The following is a 19,738-nucleotide window of genomic DNA, read 5'->3' as shown; positions in this document are numbered from 1 at the left end:
TGTTAGCTATATTCCAAAACGCTTAGGAAAACGTTTCATGTAGTTCTTCTTGTATTCACTGGATGGCAGTAGAGTTTCTGGTACATGTGGCGGTTATTGTGGAAAATGCACTTCCTCCTCCAGCTCTGGACTTCTTGTTGAATTTTCATGATGCAAGCGTACTGGTGAGGTCTGTTGACAAATGTCTGACTTAATCCAGTCTTCAGTGATCCTCAGAAATCATTCTAATATGCTGATTTGATGCTCAAGAAACATTAATTACGATTAACATGTTTGGGGGGGATTTTGATTGGAAAAAAAAAACACATTTGGGAAGAAATAACAGAATTTTAATCATCTGAAGAGTAAGAATTTTCTTTTGTTTTAAAATTCCATTATATTTGAAGATATATATTAATTGCCTGAACTGCTTTTTGTTTATTTATCTTAATCTTTTATTATCTGTTTCATCAATTAATTCTAGAAAATACCAGAGAAAGCAATATAAGCAGAGTACGCCAAAATGAATGAAGCATTGTCACAGTCCAGAATACACTGTGTGTTTACCATTGTTGGTAAAGGGAACGTGTTGTGTCCAAGGAAGTGGAATGCTGACTATTCAGTGGTTCTATTTTGTGTAGAACACTAAGAATCATCATCATTTTAGTTATGGATAGGGTGTTTGACCAATTATAGTTTCACCTAAAACCACTATAAGTTTGGTCTCAGACTAATCCACTTAACTGAATATGAAATAAACATTTACATTACCATTCAAAAGTCAGGTTTAAAAAAAAAAATTAAGAGTTTTTTTTTTTTATATTTACCTATTTATTTGATTGGTGATGCCTTATATTTTTGTGGAAGCTAAGGTAAAACATTTTAATGAGGAAAAAGTTTAAAAGTACAGTTTTTTTTAAAAAATAGAAATGTTGTGTTTTTATTTGTCATTAATCACTTACCCCCATGTCGTTCCAAACCAGTAAAAGCTTTGTTCGTCTTCGGAACATAATTAAAGATATTTTGGATGAAAACCAGAGGCTTGTGACTGTCCCATACCCTGACAAGTTACATTGTCAAGGTCCAGAAAAGTATGAAAAGCATAATCAGAATAGTCAATTTGCCATCAACCATAACATTATGAAGTGACAAGAACAATGTTTGTAAGTAAAGATAACTAAAATAACTACTTTATTCAACTATTCCTTTGTCAACAATGTCCTCTGTGTCTCCCCCATCACTCAAACTGCTTATGCACTTCTGTATCAGCCACGCCACAAGGATGCACTGTCTCTACATGTATTTATGCTTTGATTTGAAAGAAAACAGCACATCCTTGTGGCGCTACTGATACGTAAGAGCAGTTCTTTATTTAAACTGCAGGTCCCAGTGTGTTAGTGTGTGTGTATGGGGGGGGGGGGGGGGGGCTGTGTGATGGGAAACTGAAGAAGCTGTGTGACGGGAGGGTGGGATCACCCAGAACTCATTTAAGGTCATGTTTACTGTCACCATGATGACACACAGGCTTATTACACAATCTCCACTAAACACCTGCAGGAGACATCCGCTGGATTCAGTGCCACTGTCTTTGATTAAACCTAGGAGCTAGTTAATGTACCTAATTTCTTCTCAGATCAATATAGTAAATAGTTAATAATTTTAGTTTATTAAATTACAAGTTCACTTGTTTCTTCAGACTCATCTATTGAAACGGACTGCGTTAAGATTGGCCAGAGGAGATTCTGTGATTCAAAACTCATCGTATTGTTTCACAAACTTTTATTATTGACATTAGGTTAAAGGTTGACTACACCAAAAGTTGTAGAAAACTTCGTAGTGAATTGGAGTAAGGTATTTACAGCTCTTTTTAGTCTTTTCTTCTATCCATATTGTATGGCATTCACTGCACATACTCCTACACAGAAATACAGAGCTTGCTCTTTGAGCTTTACTTGAATATTGAAAACCAAGAACTTTTCACAAGGATCAAGGAAATGTCTCTGTAAGTGTCCTTATTTGTTGATCTCCTTTTTCTCTAAGTGCATCTTACTAAATAACAAGACTAAGGACTTCAATTTTATGATGTTTAACAGTTCATGCATTAGACAGGTGTTGCAAGCAATATGCTATAACCTAAACATATAGGCCTATCCATTTTAAGTTTATACATCCAAACCTTTTCAGAATTATTATCATCACCCATCGCCAATTTATAAATAAACTTAAAAAATATATATATTATGTAAAATGGTAAACAAGTTAGAATTCACCATCCACAATTTTGGTATACAAAGCGTTATAGTTTCAATGCTTTGTATACATTACATATCAAATGAAACAATTCACAAATTTAAATTTTTTGTCTAAAAACAATCGTAGGCTACAAAGAGACTCAAAACTTCCATTTGAAACAATTATACTATCTGTGATTAATATAATTGCAATTGGAGAAAAGGTCTCACACTTTAACACAGGAACGTTAACGCAGTAATTTCAATCACAAGCCAGCAGCAAAACTGATGGGACGGACTGAAAGAGCCGAGAGAGAGCGCGGGGATGAGCATTTCTGCCAGTGCTCTCTCATATCGACTCGGTGACCCGCTTCACTACGCTTTGGCATTCAATTCGTCACGCTGTCATGTTTGCTCGAAGCCTTAAGAAGAGAAACTCCAGTCGGTTGGTGAGTAAAGTGGTACGGGATGTTTACATTTGTGTGACTTCACGCGCATCAGTAAGACATTTAAGAAAGGGTCTGTTTGTAGTGAGTTATTTGGAAGGAAATTAAAAGGCTAGATGTGATGAAACGTGCAGGAGCCGCTCTGTGATGTGTGAAGTTATGAACAACAAATACTCGGTTCTACATCAGACAGGTCTGATACCTCAGCCTGAAACGCCTCAGATTGGTGTTTATTGTTGTAAAACAATATATATATATTTTTAAAGCATCTGATTGTCAGATTAACAAATGATATTTTTTTCTTAAGTTTAACATCAGTGTTATGATGTGACAGTATTTTGCAGATGTGTTGCTGTGTGAATTGTACTGGGTGAGAACGTGTTTTACTTGGACAGCCGAATGAAACAAACTGCATGTCTTTTCTGAAAAAAAAAGAAGTTATAAATATATAAAAGTTTGCGAAGTGTTTTATTCTTGTTCACAATAGTAACCTGTTGGAAAAGACTGCTAGTAAGTAAACAATAAAATAACAATGTATTATTTTTTGTGGGGCAGTTATTTGGAAATAAAAATATATTGCTTTTATAACTATATGTAAGTATATGCTTTAAAATGTAAAAAAAAAAAAAAATATTTGAATCAATTGTTGAAAATGAAACGATGAAATGTTAACTTGTGATCATGACTTAAATGAGTTTAATCAGTAATTACATTAATAATAAACACTATAAATATTATGTATATTAAATATGGGAGTTTTGGTTGTATTATTTCTCATTTAAAATGTTTATTTTAATGGAGCATTCACCTACAAAACATCTTTCAGAGGGATGAACTTAAAATAACCCACACTAGTCATGCGACTGTTTACACCTGCCATGTAAAATGTTATCAAGTAATGAATTCTTTTTAAACCCTTAAAACTCAAATGTACCTTTTAGAGAAGTAGCCTACTACAGCAAGTGAATGTGAGTTTTCATATAGTAATACCTTTTCCACAAAGCATTGCATGACTTAAGTTTCTATGTGAAGTAATTCTTGGCTTTCTACTCAACCTCTGCAGCCCACTGTGCTTGATGATCTAGAAAGAGGACAACCTTGTAGCATGTGTGGGGAGCAGTGTCCTGGCTTCGTTCTGCATAAATGGAGGTGAGACCCCCATCTTGCTAGTTCTAAACAAGCTTTTTCAAATTTTATTACATGATCAGGTATTACGTGGAGAATGAGATGTTTTTTGACTTAATATTGCTAGTCGGGTTTTGGTGCAAGAGAGTCTTCACCATGGTTTTTAATGTTAAAGTTGGCATTTTGTTGCCATATACGCTTAGTTTGGAAGGGCATCAGCATTTCTGAGCTCTTGGGATGTTCAGTGGAAATATATAGGTTCTTTGCATTCAGATAGAGTCGCCATAGGAGGATTCAATAGAACCTGAATAGAGCTGACAGTGTGTGTCTGAGCCAGCAGGCAATTTGCAGGACCTGCATGTGTAAAGATAACAGCATACACTAAGCTAGCTATTCATGCTTTCCTGGACATTCAGGCTGCATATTTGCTTGGGTGAGACCAAAAGCCAACATTTTGTTTCTGGCTCAAGAGTGGGATAAACTGCTGTGCTGGATCACCCTGTGAAGAAGAGAATATGATTGGTTAGAATTTGCTGAAATATAAATGTAACGTGTAGTATGAAAGAATATGAATACAATTAAGAAATGTATTTTGTATAAAATAAATTCACTGCACACAGACTGAAGTAGTTTAAGTCTTTGGTTCTTTTAATTGTGAAGATTTTGGCTCACATTTAACAAAACCCCACCAATTCACTATCTCAACAAAATAGAATATGATGACATGCCAATCAAAGGTTTCCTGAGCCTTCAAAATTGTCTCTCAGTTTGGTTCACTAGGCAATCATTGACACCCTTCACAAACATTCATTGCCAAAGAAGCTGGCTGTTCACAGAGTGCTGTATCCAAGCATGATAACAGAAAGTTGAGTGGAAAGAAAAAGTGTGGAAGAAAAAGATGCACAACCAACTGAGAGAACCGGAGCCTTATGAGGATTGTCAAGCAAAACTGATTCAAGAATTTGAGTGAACTTCACAAGAATGGACAGAGGCTGGGGTCAAGGCATCTAGAGCAACCACACACAGACATGTCAAGGAATTTGCTGAACCACAGACAACATCAGAGGGGTCTTACCTGGGCTAAGGAGAACTGGACTGTTGCCCAGTGGTCCAAACCTCTTTTCAGATGAGAGCAAGTTTTGTATTTCATTTGGAAACCAAGGTCCTAGAGTCTGGAGGAAGGGTAGAGAAGGTCGTAGCCAGCTTTTTGAAGATGCTGATTTCATTTTCCAGCAGGATTTGGCACCTGCCCACACTGCTAAAACCAACAAATGTTGTTTAAATTACTATGGTATTGGTGTTCTTGACTGGCCAGTAAACCCATCAGAACTGAACCCCATATAGAATCTGGGGTATTGTCAATAGGAAAATGAGATACAAGAGACCAAAAAATACAGATGAGCTTAAGGCCACTGTCAAAGAAACCTGGGCTTCCATACCTGTACATGTACAAGTATTGAGTACATGTACAGTAAATGAACATACTTTCAAGAAGGCCAACAATTCACTAAAAATGTTTTTTTTTTTTTTTATGACGTATTCTAATTTGTTGAGATTAAATTTGAGACAAAATCATCAGAATTAAAAAAAAAAGACTTAAACTACTTCATTCGGTGTGCATTGAATTTATTTAATACACAAGTTTCTCGATTTGAGTTGAATTACTGAAATAAATGAACTTTTTCCACGACATTCTTATTTATTGAGATTTTACAGTACTACTGTTTTTTCTGTATTTTGATTAAATAATTTCAGATTTGGATATCATAAAGACACTACTTTCAAAATCACTTTTGGTAGTGTATCTAACCAAGATCTAAAGAATCAAATCAACTCAAATAACTTGTTTTTTTGTTTTGTTTTTTTGGCGGAGTGTGTAGACTTTTCGCATGTATTTCACCTTTAGGAAACCTTTTTGGTTTTTGCACCTTGTTGGGACGATTTTGATGGTGTGGTGTGTTTCTGGCTGTTTTTCAGTTACTCTGCTTTATAAAGAAGCCATTGGTGTTTTTATGAGTGTCAACAGAGTTGCTGGGATGGAGGGTAAGAGGAACCCCTCATTGCTGTAAACTATTACGGGGCAACAGTCAGCTCTGGAATGTGGCCTTAATTACCTTTTGCAGTGCTACAATAAAACTAAATGGTCTTCCAAACAAACTTAAAACGGATATTTAGCCGCGTTTCCACCGCAGGAACTTTACCCAGGAACTAGGGACTTTGGCCTGGTACTTGGTGTGTTTCCACCGCAGGAACCAGGAACTAAATAAAGTTCCGGGTAAAAAAATGCCCCTCAGAAAGTCCCTGCTGGCGAGGTGGTACTTTTTCAAAGTTCCTGAACTTTCGGGGGCGGGACTTTGGCGCTAAACATTCTGATTGGTTGAGTTCACGCAGCATTGGTTGAGTTCAACCACCATTTATTCGAATCAACATTTTCAAAATATTACTGTTATTGTGTCATGAAATGTAATTTTAAAAGTATTTCAGGCGAGAATGTAGTTGTTTAAAACTCAAATCTGTGGTTTATTTATACAGACAGCGCCTATTTAAAAATGTGTTTCGCCGATCTCAGAGACGGTGAGCTCCACTCGATCAGCGGGAGCTCAGTCCTCATGTATCCGCAGAGAGCAGCCTCATCTCGGATATGTGCCGCTGGCTCTGATGTCTCTTCAGTGGTTAAACATAAAATATAATTCAGCTGCGGGGTAAATCTAACAGGTTTTCTTTGGTCTGTATTCAATTTATCTATATGTTAAAATGAAAATAAAAAAGGCAAGTCTATATAATATTTAGTTTCATTGCAATGGCTGTATATAACATTACACATATCCCTGAACTAAGTACATTTCTGCAGCTGTTATTATGTTTAAATGAAAACGAAAGGAGGCAGTGGTATTTTATATCCTATTTAGTTTTATTGTAAATATACTGAGGGGAAAATAACAGTAGCCAAAGCGATCTGAGTTCACGCAGCATTGGTTGAGTTCAAACACCATTTATTTGGATCATTTTCAAATATTACTGTTATTGTGTCATGAAATGTAATTTTAAAAGTATTTCAGGCGAGAATGTAGTTGTTTAAAACTCAAATCTATGGTTTATTTATAAAGACAGCGCCTATTTAAAAATGTATTTCGCCGATCTCGTAGACGGTGAGCTCCACTCGATCAGCGGAAAGCTCAGTCCTCATGTATCCGCAGAGAGCAGCCTCATCTCGGACAGATCTTCTGATATGTGCCGCTGGCTCTGATGTCTCTTTAGTGGTTAAACATAACATAATTCCGCAGAAAGCAACAGGTCTGGGGGGAAAAAAGTTCCTGGGAAAAAAAGTTCCTGGTACAAATGTTCCGGGTAATTTCGGTGGAAACGCGGCATTTGTAAAAAAAGTACTTTGTATCCGTCTTTGTGTGTGAGTGGTGGGAGACCTATGGAACAGTATAGGGTCTCTTACACAACAGTAACTCCTAAAGATTTTTTATGAAGACTGTGAAAGGGCATATTTGGATGCAGATCGCTTTCTGGATAGCTTTGTGGTTGTGTTTGTGAAAGAGAGCGAGAAACAGAGAGAGTTTAAGTAAAATGTGACCATGATCTGACCAAAGACAGAACAACCAAGTGTCCATGCTTATTCTTATCTAGTCAGAGGTTTAAGTACATTGTGCATTGGCTAGATCATTCTGCGATTTTCAAACTGGATTCTTGGGAGTCTGTGTGGAAAATATGTAGATGCACCATTTGTTGGAAAATTAATAGTATAAATCATAAGATATGAAATGGATGGTGGAAGTAGGAATGAAAAGATTTTGGTCTTTTCGTGTGCAACTAGATAAGACCTCTACTTTATGTCTACTTAAAAACGCCTAAAAGAATTGATGTGCCATACAGGGACTTTGCTTAAAAGCAGTGGGGTATAGCAGGGAACTTATGAATTGATGAAAACGAAAAGGCCATGCATCAACTCACATTTCAATACTTTTAATATCTGCAATGCCTAAAATGTCCTTAAATATTCATAAATCTCTAAATATTTATGAGATGGTTTGAATATCTGCTGCCAGAATCTTTTCCCCCGTCTACTCCACCATTTTATAAAACCAAAAAGAGGTATCCTGGGGTATGAACAGAATTGTCTGTTCAAGGATTTTTGTATTAGTTACTCTTAGACTGTACTTAAGAAAACTACTCGAGTAATTTAACCACTGGTCAGCTTTAGCAGTTTGCTCATAGCTTATTCTGGTGACCATATTACAGGATTAATATGGTCTTTCCTTTTTTTTTCTTTTTTAAACAATAAGCATTTTTGAGGAAGAACTAGACTGGAACTAGAGTTTACAAGGCTAATATTAGATCTTTGAATGCTCAGTTTTTCTTGAGGGATTTTAGTAGCAGGTTAATAATACATGTCTGTTATTGTGATGAAATCAAATTATTATTAACTTATTCCTAAATTACATGGAAAAACAAAATTACCCATGGTTGGTCTCTTTTCATGGCATTCAGGCAGTTTTTGGCTAAAATAAACTGCATTGTGGACCAGACATTATGTCTATGTGAAATTTTTATTGTATTGGGCATGCTCTGTAGAAGGAAGGAACCAAGATGGTAGCATGTGTAACACGATGAGTTGAATAATTTATGAGAGCCATTGGCTTGATTGATTTCTTTGTGTTAATGAGTCTCATTACCGCCCCTATTAGTTTCAGTGCTTTCAGTATTTGCTATCTGATCAGCCGGCTTATATGACCAACTTCTTCAGGTTGGCATGTAACTCTAGGTTGTAAATTCTCATTCATGATGATCAAAGACCTGTTTTCATTGTCAGTGGTTTTTATTATTATACCAACTCTTCAGTATACAGTATACCCCAAAGTCTTATTTATTTTGGTTTGTTTCCACACTTTTCTTTAGTTTTTGCAAAATGTGAAATATAAAGATGATTAGTTCACTTTTAATAAGTTATTTTATTTTATTTTATCAAATTCATTGGTGTTCATTTAAAATATTTTGTAATTAAATTATATAAAATAAGAAGCCCTTAAAAGCTGAACTGTGAGTCTGTTCATTATTAAATATTTATGTTGCCAAGGTTTAATATGTGAGTAAATAATGTTTCCCATTTGGAACAACTGTTAGAGAGCCAGCAAAACTGCCAACAAAAATAAACTTAAACAAGATATATGCTCTGAAAATCATAATATTATGTACATTTTGCTTCTAAAGTAAAATTACCTTGTTTTAAGAATATGTAAATATGATAACCAAGACAAAATACTGATTGCAATTAATTTTGCAGTGTATAAAATCTCAGTAGCACTTTTTTTACAGTCCTGTCCTCATGTACTGTACATACTATGTACTTATTATTGTAATTACAATAACTATGTAATAACTAGGTACTAACCTTGAACCTACCCCTATACCTAACCCTACCCAATCTAGTTACATTGTATTACCAGAACTCTCTTAGATAAACACACTATAAGTACACTATAAGTACATGTAAGTACACATACTGTAAAATAAAGTGCAACCAAAATGTCTCTAAAGTCAGTTGTGGCTGAAGTGAGAGCCGCTGGGCTCTGTCCTCCCAGTAACCTGCTCCAATCTGCATAACAGTGTCTTTCAGTGTGTTAACAAGTGGCCCAGCCAAACCAATCCATCAGGGCAGTCTAGCACACTGAATGGGCCTTTAAAGTGGAGTCTCCTTTTCAGTAAGTCAGAGGAGGAGAAAAAGAGAGGGACACCCTGCTCTTTAGACATATACAAAGAGGGCAAAATAGCATAACAACTGGGCCTTTTTTAGGTAAGCATAGTCCTACAGAGCTGCTAAAACACTTTCACCTCTTATGGAACGAAATCACTATATCTGCTCCAAGTGTGCTTTGACGTGCTTACCAGATGCATTTATGTTGCCTGCTAATGCTTAGTCCACTCATCAGCTAAATGAGCTAAAATGAGCTTTTGTTGCTTATGTGGCCATTTGAGGTTATTTTGAACAAAGATTGATATTTTGGGGCCTGTGTAAATAGATGGGCTGCAGTATAGCCATGCAGATGATTCACAAGTTGACTATTCAGATTCAGACAGTGCTTTGACTGTGGGGTTGCGATGACTGCGTGTGTATGTGGTTAACTTTGATTGGGTGTAATGATAGGGTCATTTGTTTACCATTGTGGTCACGGAAACGGTGGGGTGTGGGTCACATGCATGCAGACTGAGACCCACTGGATACACAAATCACAGCTCAGTGCTTGTGAAAGTAGCCATGGGCATTCAGGTTAATATCTAAGTCGAAGCTTTACTATTTTATATGGGTTTGGAAGTCTTTGGTTGGTCAAGACTGACGTAAGAGGCCATGTCTTAACATCAGACATAGTGCTCATTTATGGAGAGCTTCTCTGGCATGAGGAGTTTCGTATCAAGAGCTTTCCTTTTGAAAAGATGAATTTGAACATGCATTTGTGTCACAGGAAGAAAAAGAACATCTCTAGGGTTTTGTTTTTATTGCCCCTTCATATTTTACACCTAGCAGATGCAAAGGAGTGGGTGTAAGTGGAGAATGTTTTCTTTGTCTCTTAAGCTGTGCTAATGATTACAGAGGAGAGTGTGTGTCTGTGTGTGTGTGTCTGTGTGTGTGTATGTGCCAGCTTTTGGGTACTCCATCTTTACCATGGTGAGCTTGGTTTTCACTTTCCTATTATAATGTGTGTAAGAGAGAGAGAGAGCGCATGATGACAGGATGGAGCCTGATACTGGTGTCACATTGCCTTCGATTCACTCTTTTTTTTTGCTTTTCAGCATGCTTAATTGTAGTTATGTCATCATATAGGTCTTTGTTAACAAAATAATGTTTTTCAGCAGTCTTGTCCAATCACACAAAGCATTACATTCATTGAGTCTGCTGATGTAATACCAGTGCTGTTAAATTACAGTCGGTCATTTAAAAGTTTATACTTGTTTTCTAGTATTTTGTTTTACGTCATTCACAAAAAAAACCCCTCAAACTCAAATCAAATGCCACTCAGCAGAACCGTGGCAAACTCAACAAACTGAGGCTAAGTTGATTGTTATGCAAGTACATTCAAATACCATTGAGCTTGAAGACAGTGATTACTCATTATTAAGCTTTTGAAATTGTATTCATATTTTTTGTAATCAGAGAGAGAGAGAGAGATGTATAGTTAAGCCAAGTGAAAATGCACAGTATTCATGCGACCAGACAAGACCAGCTGCAGCTGCTAAATACCCAGATCATGTCTTTATCACAGCTAATTAACTTACACAAGAACCTCACAGTGCCACTGGAATCCACACCCAGCTAAGTGATAGAATAAATGCATGGAATGTGTGCGTGTCAAATGCTACATTAAAAATTCATTTAGTCCTTATTTGGTGTTTTGTCTTCCATCTGCAGCAGGCATTAAAAGCTCATTTCTGAAAGCTCTTCTAAATTACTTTCCCCTTAATATCCATGTATTAAACAACAAACAGCACTATTTTTTATATATCATTAGAATTATAGGACCACAAGGGTCATTTCTGTTCTGTTTCTGTTTTTTTAAAGCATTTTTCCACATTTTTATTAAGTTGTAATATTTAGAGATCACGCCTATTCCATCATATTTCAAAACTGCTCTTTTTTTTTCTTTTTTCCAGATAAATAAAAAGATGAAATTTAATATATGTATGAATACACTACTGGTCAAAGGTTTGGAATAATTCCTATTTCTTTAATGTTTTTGAAAGAAATCTCTTACGTTTACCAAAAAACATTTTTCGCATTTATTTGAGCTGCATTACCTGTATTTATTTGATCAGAACTATAATACAAACAGTAATGTTGTGAGATATTATTACAATTTAAATGAACTGTTTTGAAATGTAATTTATTCCTGTAATGACAAAGCTGAATTTTCAGCAGCCATTACTTCATACTTCAGTGTCACATGATCTATCAGGAAAATCATTCTAATATGTTGATTTATACTCTATTATTGTAGTATATTATTATATGCTCTATTATTTTTATGGGAACTTAATTTTTAATAATGGTTCTTATTATTATTAATATGAAAAACTTTTTATGTAAATATTTTGTAACATTGTATATGTCTGTACTGCCACTTTCGATCAATTTAATAAATACTTTGACTGGTATTATATATGTATTTAACGGATTTGGATTTAAAATTGGTAACACACACACACACACACACACACACACACACACACATATATATATATATATATATATATATATATATATATATATATATATATATATATATATATATATGTGTGTGTTTTATCTTGCCTAGGGCAATTTATAAGCACCCACCCACATTGGGCTATTAAGATTTCTTGAGGTATTAGTACTGTGTACAATCGGATTTTGGCTCCATACTAATTCTTCTTCATTGTACACTGTTCTCTGCATCTCAAGATGGAGAGAACAAACGGCTGCTGGCGACGTGTCTCTGTGACACTGCTGATCTGTAACCCTACCAGAGAGCTATAGGAAAGAAAGGCTCTTTGAATGCACTTAGGATTGGGTAGACTTTATCCTTGTGTCTCCAGTGTCCAGTGGATGTTAATTGTGAAGTGTGGAAAACAGGGCTATGTCCACTGTAGTATTTTATATACATGTGCACATATACACGCATACACCCACAAACATTCAAACAGCCTGTGAACCGCAGATATCTGCACGGCTCCCTGCAGCACTTCAAACTGTCCTTTGATTCAGTTTTTTTTCTTTCCTCTCTCTCTCGCTCTCTCTCTCTATCTCTCACACTCTCACTCAATCACTCACTCACTCACTCACTCACTCACTTACTCACACACACTTTGTCATCTGTCTCTCACTTACATTGAGAACTTTTACACCACCTCTGCAGTAGTGTGGGTTGTTCTCGAGGCTGCAAATTGAAACTTTTATTGATCTCTCAACTTAATGTTCTGTCTCTTCTCTACTCTATTCCATCACCGTCTTTTCTTTCCTTAGCTCTCAGATGGCTGTCATTCATTAGAAACTGCATCTGTGTGCAAACTGCTCTGTTGTGAATGAGCTTTAAATGGATACATGTGACTAACTGCTGCTGCTTCTGGAAAACGTGATTGGATCACGGCTGTGAGGTGAGGGCCAATTGCAACAATATAAGTAAAAACTGTATGACAGAATTGAAAGGCTTTTAAACACTTTTAAACACTTAAACAATTTAATTAAAGTTAAATTTAATGTCTAGTTGAAAAAAGTGCTTGACTTAACAGCTATATTTTAGTAAGGATGATTAAGTAGGATAATTTAAATTTGTATACTATTAACATTATTTGTATTAAATGCATTTGAAAAATAAAATTTCTCAATATAACCACACATTTCCAGTTAATTTAATAGTAGTCTACAAAAATTAAAAAATTATGTTATGATACACTTTAGAATATATAAGACTAGATGGTTGTTGTCCCTGAAATATTTGGTTACTGTAACTTTATTTTGTCAACAGAGGGCACCATTGCATTTGTTTAGTACTTCTACAGACCCTTGGATGTTATCCTTAATAAAAGAACACATTTAAAACTTGACAATCTAGTGTTGGGGCCGAAATCAGCTTTTATTATAGATCAGTTTTGTTTTAATGCTGATGGATTGACAGTTTACCTAATCATACATATCGGTAGTTACTATTTTAGGTGCCTGGGTGAACATAAATATGAGTTCTAAAGGAATAGAAGAGAGGATGCTCAGATTTATCTGAATAATCTCTCTGTGACAAAATAAATCTCAGCCATTTAGTAGGTGAAGAGAGAATTAATATATAAATTACAGCTATGTCCCTATATGCATGTGTTTTAGCATATGCATGCATATGTACAGTACATAACCTGCACAGCATTTCACGGATGACTGGAAAGCAGTCATGGCCTTTCTGCCGCTGCCTATCATTCCATCTGAAAGGAAAGCACAGGAAATAGGAAGTAGTTCCAATTTCCTCTGATCACAGAACGGGCGCTCTCATGTGAGTTTAACTCGCACGTACACACACTCAAATGCATGTTTTGCCTTTTATCTGAACTGAACAGGATCTTGTTAATCCTGTATATTGATTTTGATAACCTAGTGTACTAATACATTATAAACTGTAAGTGCATATCACTCACCTTAGATAATTATATCTGTAAAAAGGCATTTTTATTTAAAGGATGTGTTTAAATTATTATAGGACAGACGGTTGGACTGAACACATCCAAGCTTTTGTGAATTTAACCAAGAGTAGCTAAATGGAAGGAACATTTTCTCAAATGTAAGAAACATAAATGTAAGAAGCAACTCTCATTCGAAATGCTGTCTTTTTCTCAGTGAGTCATATAAAAAGACGTGTTTCTAGGCGCCGGTTTCCAGGGTGATGGTACTATTCCCACTCCTTTGGTGCTGTGACAACCACACTAGAAGGCAAACGAATGAGGGTGAGAGTGGTCCAAAATCAAACACGACACCCCCGAGACATGAACAAACAATCTGAGGAGGATCCTCTCTCCTTCAGTTTCATCTCTCCATGTTTTTGACAGCTGTTTTGAAGATAGGCCATCTTTTAAACCCAAAAGCCGAGATAAACTGTGGAAAATCTCAGCCAAAATCTCATAGCATTCTTAACGTCCCTGACAGTCCTAATTGTTTGAAATCATTGAATAATATTCTACTTTTGGACAATGAGCCAATGAAAAGTTTTAAGAGGAATAATCCACCTTCCTTTTTCATGCTTTAAGTCGCCAGCTGTTAAGATCTGACATCCCCACCCAAACATACAACGAGTGTAAAATCAAAACCAGATGTGGCCTCTTTCCATTCATTTTAGAAGAGCATTTTTAACAGAGATTATTGGTAATGTAAATAAACTTGTGTGAGGATCATTTCAAAAGAATCCTAGGCTCAAGAGAATGCAGATAGCCTTCACTTAGTGACCTAAGGTGAGTCTTAGATTTGGCAGTTTTGTGAGCACGTGCCTCAGAAATACGAAACATGCACAAGGTCATGCATTTTTCAAAGGCTGAAAGCTATTCATCTCTTGATATGATATATTTGTAGCTCGAACAAAATGCAATAGTCACTGATTTTGAACTTGAAAGCATTGAAATTTGTTTTGACTAGTTTTGTTAAATTTTCACACGTCCTGTCGATGACATCACGGAGTAATAAGTCACTACAGGCCAATAATTACATTGATTTTCTGGCTGTGAGCTTCAGATCAGCAACTGCATGTTTTATCTATCCAGCTGCAAAAGCTGAATTTGACAAAGAAGATTTGAGATCCACATTTTTTTCTAGTCATTTGTAAAAGGAACAATTCTTTTGCTCAGGCATACTCACATTAGACAGAGTTATGCACTGTGCAATATTATGCCTCTAAATGTGCATTTTAGAATCTAAATTAAATACTTTTTGCTGCAATGATGACATTTGAGATAATTCCCCTTAAAATTGAAAGTTTTGCATTTCTGTTCAATGGAAAAAAATAATGAGTTTAGAAAGCCACGAAAGTGCACAGGTAAATGGTCACAGACCTTTAATTTTTGGATGACCTATTCCTTAAAGTCTTTGAAGTGTTACTGTGAAACAGCTTCGCAAATGACAGATGCAGATGCCCTGCATTATAAAAGCATTCCAGTCTCCTATACTCAGAGGAAGTAAAGCCTAATGATGCAAACTCCTTATTTGCGGCTTATTAATAGTTAATAAGGTAGTTATTAAGTTTAGGTACGAGCTAGAATTAAAGAGTTAGTTCACCCAAATATTAAAATTATGTTATTAATGACTCCAAACGTTGTTTAATGACTCCAAATGTCGAATGTCGTTCCAAACCCGTAAGACCTCCGTTCATCTTCAGAACACCGTTTAAGATATTTTAGATTTAGTCTGAGAGCTTTCGGTCCCTCCAGTGAAAATGTATGTACGGTATACTGTCCATGTCCAGAAAGGTAATAAAAACATCATCAAAGTAGTCCATGTGACATCAGAGGGTCAGTTAGAATTTGTTGAAGCATCGAAAATACATTTTGGTCCAAAAATAGCAAGAACAACGACTTTATTTAGCATTGTCTTCTCTTCCGTGTCTGTTGTGAGTGCGACTACTGTGACTGTTGAAGTTCAACGCTGCTGACGTGTTACCTTTTTATTTGGCACACCAGAAAACACATCAGCAGCGTCATACATCAACAGCGCCGTGAACCAGTGCCTGAAATGGAGGAGTTTTGTGTTTTTGTGCTGGTAGTGCTTGGCACCTTGTCTGGTTTAGGCCTGTCACATAAACAAGTAGTTGGCAGCAATTTCATGTTTTAATAAATTAAACAATTCGTTCAAAACAGCTGATTCAATTCAAAATGATACAAGTGAGTCCATCTCAATGGACTGTTGAATCAGATCAATTTAAGGACCCAAACACTGTTGCTATGCACAGCTGTATGAACTGAATAGCACATTTGTGCTCCCACACATGTGCTAATATTCAGAACAGTACATTGCTTGTGCAATGAATATAAAAACGTAAAAACTCATGCATGGGTATTTTTTTATTGATTGAATTATAAGGACATTCTGTCTATATTCTAACAGGCTTAATCATGCTTTTGGACTCTCAAGACGTGTTTTTTAAAGTCTATAATGTCAGCTCTACTATTGTCTCTCAATCCCTCATAGTCCCACATACAGCACAATAACATTATGTCGGGAGTGTCTTTATTATAATCAAGGAAAAATCATACCTTTTCTGTTGTCATCTTTTTAAAGAACTTCAAAAGTTGCACTTGAACCATTAAGCTTAAACTATTTACTTTGTGAATTATCATAAAGTAGAGATTGTTTTATTATTTGCATGATAAGTTTTACATAATACACTTTATTAATCTAAAGGGGATGGTAAGGGGGGATGGTGGTTTTACCAAGGCAATGCATTTTGTAATTTTTTTCAACCAGGGGGATGCTGTCCCCCCTCATTCGCCCTCAATTCAAGATTGGATCGGACTGGAAAGGTTACAAAACTATCTCTAAAGAGTTTGGACACCACAAATCCAGATTCAAACAATTTGTGTACAAATGGAGGAAATTCAAGACCATTGTTACCCTCCCCTTTACTGGTTGGCCAGCAAAGAACATTCAATAAAGGCCTTTCTCACATTGGCTAATGTTAATATTCATGAGTCCACCATCAAAAGAACACTGAGCAACCATGGTGTCCATGGTGTCCATGGCAGAGTTGCAAGGAGAATGCCACTGCTCTCCAAAAATAACAATGCTGCCATTCTGAATTTGGAAAAGAGCATGTGGACAAATCAGAGGGTCAAACAGTACAATGAATAAAACCAGCAAACTCTGAAGGAGAATGTCAGGACTGTCTGAAAACTGAATCTCAAGAGAATGTGGGTCATGGAGAAAGACAAGACAAGACTCTTCCAAAAATGGTTCTACCAAAAACGGTTAAAGAAGATCAAAGTTAATGTTTTAGAATAATTAATCCAATTGAAATGTTGTGGAAGGACAACTTCACAAGAACTTCAGCAAGCAGTTCAAAGGAGGAAACCCACCAACATCACAGAGCTGAGAAATGGGCTAAAATTCCAACAAGCCATTGTGCAGATACATTTAGCTGCAGTTATTGCTGCAAACGGTGGTCAGACCAGGTTCTGAAAACAAAGATTTACATGCTTTTGTATGCTTAAAGTATATATTTTGTTTGTTAGTTTGATTTTATTTTCTTTGCCAACTTTCAGGACTTTCAGGATCTGATGATCTTTTGGGTCATATTTATTCAGAAATAGAGCAAATTCTATAGGGTACACAGACTTTCAAGCACTACTGGATCGTTTGGGGACATAATTATCCCCAGAAGTTAGCTAAATCTGAAAAAGAGACACTTTGGGCCACATATGAATGGGTATACGATATCAAAACATGACAAGGTCGACTGTTGCATTTAAGAAAACTAAAAGTTCAACATTAATAACATTTTGAGCTGAAATAATTATAAAAGTTAGTATTTATATATATATATATGTAATTCTTGTTATATATTTTAAATGCAAAACTGGTTCTTTGGTAAAACCCACTATAGCCCCTGGTTTCACGGACAAGTCTTAAGTCTGATGCCAGACTAAATTCTAAGTCTGAGCTGTTTCAGCTGAAAGAAACTTTTATAAAAATTACTTTAATGTAATTGAATTATGTCCTAATCCTGGCATAGTCTAAGCCCTGTCTGTGTAACCAGGCCTAGAATCTTTAAGTTTTAAATGCTTAGAGCTGTTTTGGGGTTCAGATTACAGTTTGGATAAGGGTTAGTAATTGCTTCATTTGAAAAACAAAGAAAATGTATCTTCATTTGCCAGCTTTTAGTCAGCTAGTGTTCATTAGGCACCTAATTATATCTATACTTAGCTATACTTTGGGAGAAAAAATGTCCCTGGAGGTTAGCTAAACGTAACAAAACTTCCCTTTAGGGACATTTGGGGCCATCCTCATTTGCGAATTTAGTTTACTTTTTAGTAAATATAATTATCTTACAATTTAACATTCCTTTTATTTTTCCGAATAAGAACATAAACATCGATGTCTAAGACTCCCAGTTTCATAACTGTGACAAAATCTGTTGTGTTTTTATTGTGGGATGTACGATATCAAAAGGTTTTACAAAGCAGTATGGTTTGTCCTCATTTATAGACAACATCCTCCATTATTTAACGTGTCTGAGTGTTGTTTTTGCATTCCAGGAAGTCTGTCATCTTCTTACAATGATCAACCCATTTGTCTAAAGGAGAGCCTACTCATGCTCAAACATGTTGAGTGAATCTCTCAGCTGACTCTCTCCTGCTTTGGAGAGGTACTTTTATTTTCTTGCCTCTTGAAGGAGATCTATGCCACTTAATCCTCTATTTCCTCTGCGTGCTTTTGTCTTTCTTCTAGTCTCTTACACAGCGAGCAGATCTGAATTATGGTTCCATGGGGAGTGAGACAGGCATGGGATAAGATTGAGCTCTTGTTTCTCCATCAGATGACATTTGCACTTTCTTCTCCAGTGCAGGTTATTGTATGTATGTGTGTGTGGATTAGTAGACTCAGCAGATGCTGGGTGATCCTGCTTTCCTGCCCTGAGGCAAACGCTTACCATTTGCACCATGTGTTTGCATTTGTGTTTACGGGTGTAACCATGCTGGTGGATTTGGGTGTAGTCTGCATGTGCACTGGGGGGCTCCTGCACGCTGACTGGAAATTTGAAAGTGCAACATTCCGATTATCTAGTCATATGTTACCCGGTCTGCTGGCTGGGATGTCTGGGATCAGTTTGCTCTTCTATGAGTGAATGTCCTGTGAGGCTATGGACGATGACAACCTGTCCTCCAACCAATACGCTCGTATAGGTCATTTGTCTAAATCCCATTAGAGCGCATACTACAATTCGTCCCTATAAGGTCGTTTAATGTTTTGTACTCTTTTATTTGCACCCTTATTTTCGTTTCGTGTAGCTCAGTTAGTAGATTATTGTGTTATACCTTGATATGTAATCTTGCCATCATGTGTTCGATCCCAGGGAACGGATGTGCACGAAAATGAATGTGCTAAATAAATCATAATTTAGCATGATTTCTGTGAGGGTTAGGTTTAGGGGAGGGGTAAGGTGTGTTCATTCGAACGAATAAGCCACCTAGTAAAATATGTAGGAAATACTGTGAGATCGGTGTAAAAAACCCACACATTGTATTTAAATAAACGTGCGTTTTGATTGGTAATGACGTTATACGTCATTTCATGACGACAGACACAACGCAATACTGTCATTATTTTTTTTTTTTACTTTAAAACTTAAATATAGGTCGTAATAAGGTGCTTGCACAAACGACCTATACAGTCGTTTTTTGTTGGAGGACAGGCTCATTATTTCTCTCTGTCCATCTCTTGCTGTTAGGTTGCCATAG

The 19,738-nt window shown here is 36.2% G+C and overlaps 1 long non-coding RNA gene across 1 annotated transcript; it reads left to right on the top strand.

Annotated features, from left to right (window-relative positions):
* The first annotated feature begins 2,507 nt into the window (after positions 1-2,507).
* On the top strand, positions 2,508-19,046 carry LOC113055259 (uncharacterized). The gene is made up of 4 exons (XR_003277508.1): positions 2,508-2,659; positions 3,720-3,805; positions 18,536-18,603; positions 18,729-19,046. It is a non-coding gene; the product is annotated as an uncharacterized LOC113055259 (long non-coding RNA).
* Positions 19,047-19,738: the final 692 nt, after the last annotated feature.

The sequence above is a fragment of the Carassius auratus genome, chromosome 36, assembly GCF_003368295.1.
Source record: "Carassius auratus strain Wakin chromosome 36, ASM336829v1, whole genome shotgun sequence".
Lineage (NCBI taxonomy): Eukaryota > Metazoa > Chordata > Actinopteri > Cypriniformes > Cyprinidae > Carassius > Carassius auratus.
The sequence above is the reverse complement of the archived record's forward strand: the minus strand, read 5'-3'. Positions and strand labels throughout refer to the sequence as shown.